Source organism: Primulina eburnea, chromosome 11 (assembly GCF_022965805.1).
Source record: "Primulina eburnea isolate SZY01 chromosome 11, ASM2296580v1, whole genome shotgun sequence".
Classification (NCBI taxonomy): domain Eukaryota; kingdom Viridiplantae; phylum Streptophyta; class Magnoliopsida; order Lamiales; family Gesneriaceae; genus Primulina; species Primulina eburnea.
In genome coordinates this window covers 13,822,251-13,837,507 of record NC_133111.1, presented here as the reverse complement: position 1 = coordinate 13,837,507, position 15,257 = coordinate 13,822,251, and the positions used below count along the sequence as shown (strand labels likewise).

At 36.4% G+C, this 15,257-nt stretch overlaps 1 long non-coding RNA gene across 1 annotated transcript; it reads right to left on the bottom strand.

Moving 5' to 3' along the window:
* Positions 1-1,785: 1,785 nt before the first annotated feature.
* LOC140805681 (uncharacterized) lies at positions 1,786-13,951 on the bottom strand. The gene is made up of 2 exons (XR_012112308.1): positions 13,777-13,951; positions 1,786-1,955 (listed from the first exon to the last, which is right to left on the bottom strand). It is a non-coding gene; the product is annotated as an uncharacterized lncRNA (long non-coding RNA).
* Positions 13,952-15,257: the final 1,306 nt, after the last annotated feature.

The following is a 15,257-nucleotide window of genomic DNA, read 5'->3' as shown; positions in this document are numbered from 1 at the left end:
GAAACAATTGTTTGTGATTTCAGTATACGGTAGTTTTAGCATGATTGATATAGTATTGGAAAAATATGTGCGAAGATTTTTCCAGAATCTATGATTACACAAAACTTAGCTCCACAACTTAAGATGTTAGTGATTATCAACAATAATATATGATGATATCCTTGATATAATTCATCTTCATATTTGTATGAGGTTCATCGTGATCGAATTGAGGACAGATAGTAAAAACGAACATGGGCGAAAATTGAATATTGGGAGGTAAAAATATATTATATCCCTCTCCATATTATTGTGTTGATATTGTTTTTTGTTACATATAATAATACTGAAATTATGCAATTGTTGAGATTGTTTTGGATATATGATCAATGTCTTTGTATTGTTATATTGTATGATAAATACACTTTTATGATTGATTATTTGATAAAGCTTGAGATAGCTGAAAACCTGTCCACATGATATCCTTAAAGTACTAATTTTTTACATTTCATAAACTACTGATTTATTATTATTTGTGTCTGATTTACATTATTAATATGAAATCGGTAAGGGTTGAGGAGGAAGACACACAATCAAGAAGTATGAAATCGGTAAGGGTTGAGGAGGAAGACACGCAATCAAGAAGTGAGAACGGGCTCGAACTAGTCGCGTGCTCAAATAGCATATATTCTTGGATTAATTGCTGGTTTATGGTAACAAAAATCATGTACAAGTTGAGATACTTCATAGTACAAATATGATTATACTTTTGCACGAAAATGTTAACCATTTAAAATCAGTAATTAGTCCAATATTTAGAAGATGATTTCAATTCCGATCCATGTTTTAAAAATGCTCTGTCCAATTCTAATTAGTTTTAAAGCTTAAATGTGTGGACGAGTAACTTCTAAGCAAGCAGGTTTGATAAAGAAATCGTAGTCTCCTAAAACGGCATTTAATTATTATAATACTCTTGTTTTAAATATTTATCACAATATTATGAGTAATAAAAGTAGATAACCGTCCGATGTAAAAAAGACAAGTAATTAATGATTATACACCTTGTTTTATTCACCATTTGACTATTTTTTTTTTCACGAAGGGCCAGTTTGGTATGAATGATTGGAGTAAGATTATGGTTTAATCACATGTTTGTATGGTTTTGTGTAAGAGAGAGCAATGGGCCCATGAAAAATTCCCCGTAGATTGGGAAAAATCCATCCCTTCGAGGCCTAGGTATTACTAAACTCAATTTGTACCGTTAATATGACAGAACATGAAAATTACCTTATTAACCTTTGCCCTACCAATAAAACTCACATCTTCTCATTTCTTCTATACAGCCGACCCAAAAACAATGGGAACAGAGAAGAAATTGTGTCCAAGATTTGTGATTCACGATTCGGTTGTCTGTGTGCAATTGAGCTTTGATCTTATACTTTTTGAAGGTAAAAATAAGTTTCTTCGCCATCAGTTTCGTGACTCTCGTGAAAAACATATTTGTTAATTTCATTATACTTAATATTTTTTGTATGAATGTCTTCGTTAGAATTTTTTGCCTTCAAATTTAGTTTCATGTACTGTACTTGATTCAAATACTATCTATATGCATATTTTCTTTGAAAATTATTTTTACATGCATAGTACTTACTTAAATAAATAATTACGATAAACAAATGCCTTAAAACAAAATATGTTCTTATCATGTTCCTTGATGGCTTATATTCATTCATCAAGATGATAAATTGTGATATGATTTGAGTCCTTTTTTGTATTTATGTTGATTTAACCATTAATCCAAGAAAGTTTTTGTCATGTAAAATCTAAAATTTCAGACCAAGAAAACCATGTTGTTTCTGTGACTGAATTAACATTTTCTAGTGCATTTTACTCTTATATTGTTGTACTAAAGCTTAATTTGTTGTCATTTCTTGATATAAGAGAACAAGATGGACGTTAGACGTAGAAACATTATGCTTTTTGTGTTGCTGCATCAAATGTTGTGCCGCTCTTTTCTGCTTTTATGTATTTTAATACGACATCAGAATGGATTACTAGCAAAGCAACATCTTGAACCTCGTAGAAAACCAGCCTCGTACACCATGACAACACGAATTAATGCAAAATTGAGCCATTTGCATAGGATTATCGAATTAGGTTATGTTCAATGTGTCGTAGATTAATTTGCGCTTCTTCTTGCCGCCTTTGATACCAACACATATACAAATTTCGCAACTGAGAAGAAATTGTGTCCAAGATTTATGATTCATGATTCGGTTGTCGGTGTGCAACTGAGCTTTGATCTTATATTTGTTGAAGGTAAAAATCAGTTTCTTCGCCATCAGTTTCGTCATTCTCGTGAAAAACATATTTTTTAATTTCATTATACTGATTATTTTTTGGTGTGAATGTCTTTGTTGGAAACGAATTTCCGGCGTTTGACAAAAGATTGACCAACTGATTCTAGCAAGTGAATTGGACTAACTGTTTGACGAAACTGAACACGTCATCAGTCAACTGATCGCTTCAACTAAAGTCTATTTCATCGTCAACTGATCTTTACCAGCTGATCTCTCAGCTGTACACGTCATCAGTTGATAGCGACAACCAACAAATAGTACAGCTATCTGCAACTGGTAGTGGCTCGCCGCATTTCAGAAATGAACTGTGTACTATTGTCAGGATATATCGACGTGGCAATCAACGGTTAGAATATTCAAATATCTTTAATGTTACCGTTGAGAGGGGAGCCTATAAATAGTCGAAGGCAGCAGCTGAAGATCAATCGCATTCTCAGTTATCTTACTTGTTGTTATGCTGCAAAAATATCCGCTCATATTCACAAATCAAGCTCACGCTTATCAGTTATATCAGTAGTATTCTAGACTACGCTCTTGAGCTTTCATAGCACTTTGTAATCGATTGAAAAATTCTATAAGTTGTACTAAGATCAGTTACGATCTGTAAAAGCGTTGTATACTAAGAGTTTCAGTATTGGCAAAGTGATAAGTCCAAATTGAAGTGGGTCAGTACACCTTTTTGTATTTGATTTAAGTCTTTTAGTGAAAATCCTATCTGCGTGATAGAAGGGGTGACGTAGGAGTTATTCAAGTCTCCGAACATCCAAAAACAAATTGTGTTGTTATTACTTTTAGTTATTATTTTCAGTTAGATACTCTATCTTTCAGTCAGTTAGTTTTCCGCAATTGTTGATTCAGTTTAACTGATTGTTATTGACCGACGGGATATTTTAAATTCAGTTTGTAATACAACTGAAATCAGTTTGTCGAAGAATTATTTAATCGAGCAGTGTTTATTCAACCCCCCCTTCTAAACACTCTTCACCCGATTCACCGATCCTTTCAAGTGGTATCAGAGCAAGTCATATCCTTTCAAAGAATATGTATACTCAAATCGCTCACTATGTCTTCATTCAACAAGATTTCTATGTTCTCCAGAGAAGACTTCGATGATTGGAAAATCAGGATGCATGCTCATCTAGCTGCACAGGATGATGACATGTGGTACGTTATAACTGACGGACCCATGAAGATTTTGAAAGCCAACACAGCAGTTGCAATCATAGATGGGGCACCTCACCGTATTGAAAAGCCCAGAGATGAATGGACTGCTGAAGACAAGAGAAAAGCTAATTTGGATAATGTAGCAAAAGACATATTGTACAAAACATTGGACAAAGTGACGTTCAGTAAAATCAAGATGTGCAAAACAGCCAAAGAGATTTGGGAGAAATTAATCCAGCTTTGCGAAGGCAATGAACAAACCAAAGAAAACAAGCTATCTGTTGCTGTACAAAAGTTCGATAACATCAGAATGAAAATTGGAGAAACAATGCATGAATATGATGAAAGAACCAGCTGTATCATCAACGAACTGAATGCACTTGGAAAAGTGTATACCAATAAAGAAGTAGCATTGAAGGTTATCAGAGGTCTTCCCAAAGAATGGGATGTGAAAACCATGGCTATGAGGGAGTATAAAGATCTGAACAAAGTTGAACTCCATGATCTGTTCACTGACTTAAAATCATATGAGTTTGAACTGCAAACTCGAGAAGGAGAACCATCTACCCCAGCAGCAACTACTGCCTTAGCTGCTGTAAGATCAGAACCAACTGGTTCAGTTGAGAAAGCTGCAGATCAATTAAGCAATGATGCCATGTCACTGTTCATCAGGAAATTCGGGAGATTCATGAGGAAGAATCAAGGGAATTTTCAGAAGCAGTACCAAAGAAACAATTCCAGAGAAGAGTCCAATGCATGCTACAACTGTGGCAAACCTGGTCATTTTATTGCTGACTGTCCCAAGCCTAAAAAGGATAGTCAAGTTTCAACTGAAAGAAAGAAGAAAGTGTATGAGCATAAGAGGAGATCTAAGGACGACAAGAAGCCTTACAGAAAGAAGCATGAAGTACTCCTAGCTGAGGATAGCAAAGCCAAATGGACAGAGACGGACAGCGAAGAGTCAGAACCAGAAACCTCTTGTAGCTCTAGTGAAGATGAGGAAGAAGTGAAGTGTTTGATGGCTGATGACACAGAAGATCAATCAAGCAGCCAACAGGTATTTGACTTCAGTTCAACTGATTTCACAAGAGAAGAACTTATTTCGACTCTTCATGACATGGTTAATGAATATCAAAAGCTTGCCTTATCATTTGAAAAGGCTAGAGTAGAGCAAACTGATCCCTCTGACAATAAGACAACAACTGATGTATCAGTTGAAATGTTGAGTCTAAAAAGGGAGATTGCCGAACTCAATACTGAAAGGAGCAAGAATCAATTAATGATTCAAAAGTTAATGCTTGAAAATACAAAGCAAACTGAGCTCATTCAGGCTTGGAATAAATCATCTGTTGCATTGACTGATATACAGAACTCTCAGAAATCATTTACTGATAAGACTGCCTTAGGGTTCAGTAACCAGGATGAAATACCTTCCAAAGATATTCAACCAAAACTGAATATGGACAAAGGGAAATATATTCACTTTGTCAAATCAGTTATGGTACAAGAACAAGCTGAGCCGAGTAAACTGATTGAACAGCCGACTCATAATATGAGCAAGGGCAAAAGATTTGGTATTGGTTATAGCCCAAGAGTTGTGACTGACTCACGAATTCAGCCACCAAAATTTTTCAGCAAAAACTATTCAAGTGGCTATTCAAACTACTATAACAGCAAGCCAGTTCAGAAAAGATACTGGCTGAACAATCAGTCGAAAAAAGGGCAAATCACATGTTGTATCTTCTGCATACCATACACCACACACACACAGGCCGGGAAAGACAATTTGAAATACAGCAACTGGACGGTCAGTTAGACTGATTCAAGTTTGGATTCCTAAAGGACTAATCAACTTTGGACCCAAATAGAAAAGGGTACCACAATCTTATCTTATGTTTGATTGCAGGTAATAGGTACAATCACTGGATCTATATGGTATTTGGACAGTGGATGTTCACGCCACATGACCGGAGATTCAAATTTATTATCTCAACTGACTAGCTGCACCAAACATCAGTTTTGGAGATAACTCTAAAGGTAAAACTGTGGGTAAGGGTAAGCTTATCCATGGTAACTTCACCATTAATGATGTTTTATTAGTTGAGAATCTCAAGTATAATCTGATCAGTATCAGTCAGTTATGCGATAATGGATTCTCAGTTCAGTTTGACAAACATTCTTGTTCAGTCAAAAACTCAACTGAAGAGATCATCCTAACTGGAAAAAGGTGTGGAAACACTTACAAAGTCAGTTGGAATGATCAACCTTATGCACCAGTATGTTTTATTGCCTCAAAATCTTCTAAAAACTGGTTGTGGCATAAGAGATTGAACCACCTAAATTTCAAATCTATTGCATATTTGAGTAACTACGATCTTGTTACTGGATTGCCCAAAATGGATTTTATCAAAGACAAAATTTGCTCAGCATGTCAGTTTGGTAAACAAATCAAATCCTCTTTTAAGAACAAGGGTCGTAAATCTTCTTCCCGATGCTTAGAACTATTACATATGGATCTATTTGGTCCTATACCAGTCATGAGCTTAGGGGGAATAAAATACACCTTGGTGGTTGTAGACGATTTTTCTAGATTTACTTGGGTTATATTTCTCAAGTCCAAAGACCAAACTGCTGCTCAACTGATTAAGCTTTTCAAAAGATTATTAAATGAAAAATCAGTTGGAATTGATAGAATCAGGTCCGATCGAGGAACTGAATTTATCAATCAAATTCTTTCAAAATATTTAGAGAATACCGGAATCAAGCATGAGCTCTCACCAGCCAGAACTCCTCAGCAGAATGGTGTAGCTGAAAGGAGAAATCGGACCCTCAAAGAGGCTGCTAGAACAATGCTTGCTGATTCCTCTATCTCTCAAAGGTTTTGGGCAGAGGCAGTGAACACTGCGTGTTACACTCAAAACAGATCAATGATTAATAAGAATCATATGAAAACACCTTATGAGATCTGGCATGGAAGAAAAAGTGTGGTTTCCTACTTCAAAATATTCGGCTGCAGATGTTTTATACTTGTCAATGGTAAAACCCATTTAAAATCTTTTGACGCTAAATCTGCAGAAGGAATATTTCTTGGCTATTCTTCAGTGAGTAAAGCCTATAGAGTCTTCAACAAAAATACTTTGAATGTTGAAGAATCTATTCATGTTGTGTTTGATGAGTCTACACTAACTTCTAAGCCAACTGATACAGTTGAGCTAGCTGATAGATTTACAGATATAAGCTTGGACGATGATGATGAAGAAGATATCCATCTTAATCAAAACAACCTCCAATCACCTGAACCTGACATATTGGATCAATCAGCTGAATTGGAAGCAAATCTTGACAATCAGTTAGTGGAGCACACAAATGAGAATCAGTTGCCAACTGAATTAGCTCCAACTGAAACTGAAGACATTCAGTCACCTACTGAGGGAATTGCTAATACAGAAGAAACAAATGCTGAACTTAGATGGAAGAAATCACATCCTCCAGAATTGGTGTTAGGTAATCCATCTGATCCGGTAAGAACAAGAAATCAAATGCTTAACTTATTTATCCATTCAGCTTTTGTATCTCAACTGGAGCCCAAGAAAACTGATGAAGCTCTTGCTGATCCGAACTGGATAAATGCAATGCTAGAAGAGCTAAATCAGTTTATCCATAACAATGTGTGGAACTTAGTTCCAAGACCACTTTCAAAAACTGTGATAGGTACAAAGTGAGTGTACAGGAGCAAACTAAACGAAGATGGGTCAGTTGTCCGCAACAAAGCAAGGCTAGTAGCACAAGGATATAGGCAGGAAGAAGGAATTGATTACTATGAGACATATGCACCAGTTGCAAGACTGGAGGCAATCAGAATATTCCTTGCCTATGCGTCATTCAAAAATTTCAAAGCCTATCAAATGGACGTAAAGAGTGCATTTCTGAACGGCCAGTTGCAGGAAGAAGTCTACGTTGAAAAAACCACAGGTTTTGTAAATCATCACCTTCCTGGTCATGTCTATCATTTGAACAAAGCCTTATACGGTCTTAAACAAGCTCCAAGAGCTTGGTACGAAACCCTTTCAAAATTTCTAACTGATCATGACTTTTCTGTTGGATCAGTTGATAAGACATTGTTCAAATTCTCCAAGAATGATCATATTCTACTTGTTCAAATTTATGTTGACGATATTATTTTTGGGTCAACTAATCCTAAATTATGCGAGAAGTTTTCCAAGTTAATGCAGGACAAATTCGAGATGAGTATGATGGGTGAACTGACATTCTTCCTTGGTCTACAAGTGAAACAACTGGATTCAGGAACTTTTATTAGTCAAACCAAATACACAAAGGAATTGCTGAAGAAATTTGGCATGGAATCATATTCAGCTGCAAGCACTCCTATGAGCTAATCAGCTAAATTAGACACTGATCAAGGGGGAATATCAGTTGAAATGACACTCTACAGAGGTTTAATAGGTTCATTATTGTACCTAACTGCTAGTCGTTCTGATATTGTGTTTGCTGTATATATGTGTGCAAGATTTCAAGCTAATCCTAAACAATCACATTTCTCTGCTGCCAAACGTATCTTGAAGTATCTTAAAGGCACGCAAAATGTTGGTTTATGGTACTCTAAAGACTCATCTTTCAATTTAGTTGGCTATTCAGATGCAGATTATGCAGGATGCAAGCTTGATCGAAAAAGTACAAGTAGATCATGTCAGTTTCTAGGAGACAGACTGATCTCTTGGTTCAGTAAGAAGCAAACATCCATAGCAACTTCCACAACTGAAGCAGAATATCTTGCTGCTGGAAGCTGCTGTGCCCAACTGCTCTGGATTCAGCAACAACTGAAAGATTATGGTGTTGATGCAAAGGAATCGCCAATATTCTGTGACAACACGAGTACAATTGCTATTACGTATAATCCAGTTCTTCACTCCAGAACTAAGCACATAGATGTCAGACATTACTTCATCAGAGATCATGCTTTAAAGAAGAACATCAGATTGGAATACGTATCAACTGAACAGCAAGCGGCTGACATCTTCACCAAACCACTGGCCGAGACTAAGTTTTCTCATTTTCGCAATATACTTGGATTAATTGATTTGTCCTAATTAATTATTATTGCTCGTAATTCATATGTCAGCTTTACTGCTTTCTTACTGATTACTTAAATGAGTTGCCTATTCATATGAGTTTTTTTTTTAACTGATGTCAGTTAGCGTTTCAGTAGTTCTTGTGTTTGTATCTCATACAAATCATTGCATGCAGGAACAAAGGAAAACGACGATAAAACAAAATAAACATTTTATTAATTGGAGCGGGTTACATTTTCATATTTCTCTTCCACATCAGCTATCCACATACTCAACCATGCAGCTAGTGCTGAAGAAGAGGTTTTGCAGAAACTGTTGGAGGAAGCTATGCGGTGGAGGGTCTCCAGCTCCTTCCGAAGAAAGAGCTGATAGAGATGACCATCCTTGAAGACGTCCACCCCTGCAGGAACATTTAAGTGCTCCCGCACTTCTCTTAGTTGGGCCATCCGTTTGAAGGTGGTGACCCGTCCAGAGTAGTACAGGAACTCCAACTTCTGCAACTCCTCCTAGTAGGGAAGGCTTGAGTAAAAGACTTCGTCCTCTATGGCCTTCTTTCTGGCCTGCAGCGAAAACGGAGAGACGCTTGAGCTTCCAGCACCGGCCATTCTTCTTCTCTATGAAAATTATTTGCTGAGATAGCTGTGACTAACTATCTTACTCTTATTTATAAGCCAAGACGAGGGAAATGAAAGGACAATTCTTTAAGTGACGATTACTCTGCCAAGCACCAGGCTTTCCTTTAATCATTTCTGTCTATTACCGTCATTTTTCTTAAATGCATTTATTAAGGGGGAATAATGGTCTAAGAGGTTAACTGAGAAGACAGTTGTTAGTGAATTCTCAACTGAAAGGACTCAGTTTTACTAACTGATCGTTCAGTTGAATATTCCACTAATCTTCTCATATAAGTTAAGTGATTAAACCTATTTTATTCCAAATCAATGACGTGACTGTCTGCTAAACTCATGATGAATTTCAGTTTATGACGTGGACTCATTTTTAACCGCTCAAATTGTACACACGCTTATAGCACACGTACACACTCTACTTTTTCAAAATTTCTACGGACTGACACGTGTCCAGAATTTGAATGGTCACGTACATATGTACCATTACCCGCTTCATTTCAGTTTTACCTTACGATTATTCACAAATTTTTGAAAGCAAGAACTATTTAATCCTTCGAATTTTCTTTCAGGAACTCACTCAGTTATCAATGGCAACCCAAATTCCCTCTTTTCTGTTAAACGCTATGGCTATCAACTTTGGATCTATCTTATCTTTTGGCGATGCTGAAGTCAAGAAGGTATTTCAGAAACTTGAATCTGCTGGACTGAGAACATTTTTGGGCCAATATTCACAGGATATTTATCCCAAAGAACTTCAGGATTTCTACTCCACTGGGATGATTGATTCTGAGGGTAACATTATTTCTACTGTCAATGGTCAGTCGCTGACCATCTCTGAAAACTCTCTTGGGGAATTATTTTCTTTACCCTCTGATGGTTTGGCACAACTTTCGGATGTTAAGGTATCTGATATTGAAGAGATGCAAACCCTTCTCTCTGCTGATGGACTGAAGATTAAGGTTTTCGATCCTAAGAAGGAACTGAAGCATGAAATTCAGTTGCTTGCTGATGTAGTTGCGAAAGGGCTTTTGGCAAAAGCTGGATCATTTGATGCCCTCATCTTGGAGAAGTTTCCAGCCATTTCTGTTATTATGGCTGATCGCAAGCTCAACTGGAAGCACCTTATCTTTACCACTCTGAAGAATATGTTTTTGTCCTCAAAACAGTCCAAAGGTTTTGCTGTTCAAATCAGTTATCTGTTGAAAGTAAAGGGATTTGTGGCTGATGATTCTGAAAGGTCATCGAAATTTAAGGTGTTCAATGCAAAGAATACGATGCCACCCAAACCCAAAATGGATATAACTCCTGGTCAGTTTGTGCAAATCAAACAGGAGATTGGGACTAAGTTAGCAGCTCCTAAATCAGTTGAGAAGGCCAAAACGTTGGCTCAACTGAAGGTTGCCAAAAGAAAATTAGTATTGAGTACATCTGAGTTAGAAAAGACTCCATCCCCTCAGATTGCGAAGAAACCAAGAGCCCAAAGGGTTAAAACAACTTCGGAGGTATCCATTCCTATTGATGCAATGATTTCTTCAACTGATCAGCAACCTATAGAAGCAGTTCCTCTGTAGATCATTCCACAATAAGCTTCAATTGGTACCAAAAAGGAATCAGTTAGAATCAAAGCTCCTCTGATTCAGATCTCTCGTCCTACTGGTGTGGCACCTGCTAGACCTAAAGGCATAAAATTTGTAGAGCAGGTGGAATCTAATCGAACAGGATTGGAAATTCGTCACATCATGAGTACTGATAAAGGGAAAGGGAAGTTGATTGAAGAGTCCAGACCCACCAACCCAATTCAGACTCATATTGACCTTGTATGGGCAAAGATTAACAGTTTTGTTGCTTCGAAAATTAAGTCCTATGATGATTGGATAGCCTATCGCACTGAAGTTTTTGCCAAGCAATTGAAAAAGAAGTCTGAGCTGAGCAAATTCATCAAGCTGGAGGCTTTTGTGCTCAGGACAGTCAAAGCTGCCTCCATTGCTCAAGCTATGGAGAGGAAAAGCTATCTATTTGATCAAACAAGAGCGAATAAGTTGGCTCAAATTGTTGCCAAACTAAAGACCAACTACTTACCTACAAGTCCTACTGCCTACACTGATCAAGCTGTAATTACTCAGCTAGACAGTGAACTTCTAGGACTACTATCTCAAATCAAGTTTTGGGAATTGAATCAAGATTGGTTCTCCATCAAGGAGATTCAGATGATGACGACGAGGAAATATTGGAAGAAGCATCCTCTGATCAAACAGAACCATCATCAGCTTTAGTTCTTGTTCCAACTGAAGAGCCAGGTCATGATAAGCCTCTTTCACCTCCCGTTGAACAAAAACTGTATACTGAAGCTGAGCTTTCCTTCGCACACATTGATGAAGTTATTCAGGCCGTTGTGGAAGAATCCCAGATCAGTGCACCCGTTTCTGACAAAGTTGATCACTCTGCTGATCAAATCAATCCAGAAGCCATTCTTTCTACAGAAGAACTTGTTCAGCCAGATCCATCTACTGATGTGCCAGTTGATTCTTCAATCCTTTCAACTGATGTGCCAGTTGATTCCATCGATCACCCTTTAGAGGCACCAGTTTCAGTTTTGAGACCATCTGCTGAACCAAATCCTTCTTCACCACCTCGGGATCAAGGAGAAATTACTGCTGCTGATACTTCAGTTCGAGATGCTGCTGAAACAATCTCAACTGATCAAGCCTTGATAATTTCTGAACATACTACAAGTGAACCAAGCACTTCTCGACAATCTCATCCATCTTCATCAGATTTTGATCTCATTTTTGAAGAAGTTCAACATATGCAAGACAGTATGAGTCAAATGATTACTGCCATCTCCAAGATTCAAAACACTCAATTATCGCATACTCTAAAGTTGGACGATAATCAGGAATCGTTAAAAACTCTGAAGGATATAAAATCTGCTGTTACCGCTCTTTCATTCGCTGTCAACGATATTCAGAAAAATTGAGGAATTATTTCAAGCCTGACTGCCACTCAAAACTCTATAAACCGTCGGGTCGATAGTATGGAGTCACTTATGTCAAGAAAAGTCGAACTGCTACAAATCACTATGACTACTGCTATCGATAACATTTTAACCTCTGTCAAGCTCCTTTCTACTGACGTTGGGAAGCTATCTCTCAAGATGGAGCAGTTTGACAAAAAGGGGAAGAGATCAAGGAGATCTTAGAACAGCAGAAGAAACAATAGGAGCAGTATCTATTGTATTTATTTGAAGAAATGTGAATTCAGTTGATTCAGTTAACCGACATATTATTTTATCTACTTTGAATTCAATCAAGTATCTTTAACTATAGTTTTTCAAACACCATAAAGGGGGAAATTGTTGGAAACGAAATTCCGGCGTTTGACAAAAGATTGACCAACTAATTCTAGCAACTGAATTGGACTAACTGTTTGACGAAACTGAACATGTCATCAGTCAACTGATCGCTTCAACTAAAGTATATTTCATCGTCAACTGATCTTTACCAGCTGATCTCTAAGCTGTACACGTCATCAGTTGAAAGCGACAACCGACAAATAGTACAGCTATCTGCAACTGGTAGTGGCTCGCCGCATTTCAGAAATGAACTATGTACTATTGTCAGGATATATCGACGTGGCAATCAACGGTTAGAATATTCAAATATCTTTAATGTTACCGTTGAGAAGGGAGCCTATAAATAGTCGAAGGCAGCAGCTGAAGATCAATCGCATTCTCAGTTATCTTACTTGCTGTTACGCTGCAAAAATATCCGCTCATATTCAGAAATCAAGCTCACGCTTATCAGTTATATCAGTAGTATTCTAGACTACGCTCTTGAGCTTTCATAGCACTTTGTAATCGATTGACAAATTTTATAAGTTGTGCTAAGATCAGTTACGATATGTAAAAGCGTTGTATACTAAGAGTTTCAGTATTGGCAAAGTGATAAGTCCAAACTGAAGTGGGTCAGTACACCTTTTTGTATTTGATCAAAGTCTTTTAGTGAAAATCCTATCTGCGTGATAGAAGGGGTGACGTAGGAGTTATTCAAGTCTCCGAACATCCAGAAACAAATTGTGTTGTTATTACTTTCAGTTATTATTTTCAGTTAGATACTCTATCTTTCAGTCAGTTAATTTTCCGCAACTGTTGATTCAGTTTAACTGATTGTTATTGACCGACGGGATATTTTAGATTCAGTTTGTAATACAACTGAAATCAGTTTGTCGAAGAATTATTTAATCGAGCAGTGTTTATTCAACCCCCCCTTCTAAACACTCTTCACCCGATTCACCGATCCTTTCAGTCTTCGTTAGAATTTTTGCCTTCAAATTTAGTTTCATGTACTGTACTTGATTCAAATACTATCTATATGCATATTTTCTTTGAAAATTATTTTGACATGCATAGTACTTACTTAAATAAATAATTACGATAGACAAATGCCTTGAAACAAAATATGTTCTTATCATGTTCCTTGATGGCTTATATTCATTCATCAAGATGATAAATTGTGATACGATTTCAGTCCTTTTCTATATTTATGATGATTTAACTATTTTGTGTTGCTGCATCAAATGTTGTGCCACTCTTTTTTGCTTTTATGTCTTTTAATACGACATCGGAATGGATTACTCGCAAAGCAACGTCGTGAACTCGTAGAAAACCAGCCTCGTACACCATGACAACACGAATTAATGCACAATTGATCCATTTGCATAGGATTATCGAAATAGGTTATGTTCAATATCTCGTAGATTATTTTGCGCATCTTCTTGCCGCCTTTGATACTAACACATACAATTGTTGTTGGTTTTCGTAGGCTCCGCAGGTGCTTGGGTGTTTGACAACTTCATTTTCTTGTCACTGTTTGTTTTCAATCTACTTGGAGATAATTCTTCCTCAATTTTACTCTTTTTTTATGCCTTGACAGGTTGTAAGTGGACATTGCTCTCTTCATCCGAGCATAAATCTATAACTGGCAATTTTTATTTGCTTGTTACAGTATCTTCAGAGCCTAATTTGCAACTGACAGACATTTTGTTTTGAGGTAAATATCATACGACTTCAGAAAGAGGAATGAAAGATTACTTACAAGGTGTACAAAGATTAGATGTGCTATTTAAAGAGATATTTTGCATTTAACAAGAACAACCACTACCATTAATACCATGTCTTTCAAACATTTGATATTGACATTTTGGACGTTGTAGGTTATGTAGGCACCTACACATAATGGAAGATGAGAATTATTAAATGTGTTGGTGGAAGAGGTAGTTGTGAAACATTTATCACAAATAAATTTTTAAATATATCTTCCTGTTTATTTGTTTGTGTTTTTTTTAGCTAGAAAATAGCATTTCCGGTGATAAAAGTCATTTCCAATTTAAAAGGCAGATTTCCAGAATAAATGCATTTTAGAATAAATGCATTTCCGATTTAAGAAGAATCATTCCGGACTGAATGAAGTCACATGGTACAATTTAATATTTTTTAAAAAATAGACCCTTGCACTTTTGATGGAACAATTATTGGAAATGCCTTTACAACCAATATCAAAAACATTTTAGACATTTATTTATAAACGTGTAGTTTCATATTTCCATATTTTGCACAATTAAAAAATTCCACAATGAAAATGTTAATTTCACACAATACATAATTATATAACGCTAGAGTGCCTCAACTAATGTGCTTTTGAACCTGAAATTCCAACTTGAAGATAGAATTTTTGGTTATTTAAAAATTTATATATAATTACGGGCAAATTGAAACGTTTGCTATTCGTTTTCTTAAAACGTGCTAGAATTTTTTTTTCCAAACCTCACATAGCATTTGGCCGAGCCATAAAATATTTTTGACATTATTTTAAAATAAATCAACCAACTGTATTTTGAAAACCCAAAAACATTATTTGAAAAATATAGCTCATACTATAACCTCTTAAAAATCACTCATAATTATGATAAAAGTCATAAAAATATTCTTAACATAACTTAAAATCGTAAATCATAACTAGTGCGGAAAACTAGCGTCA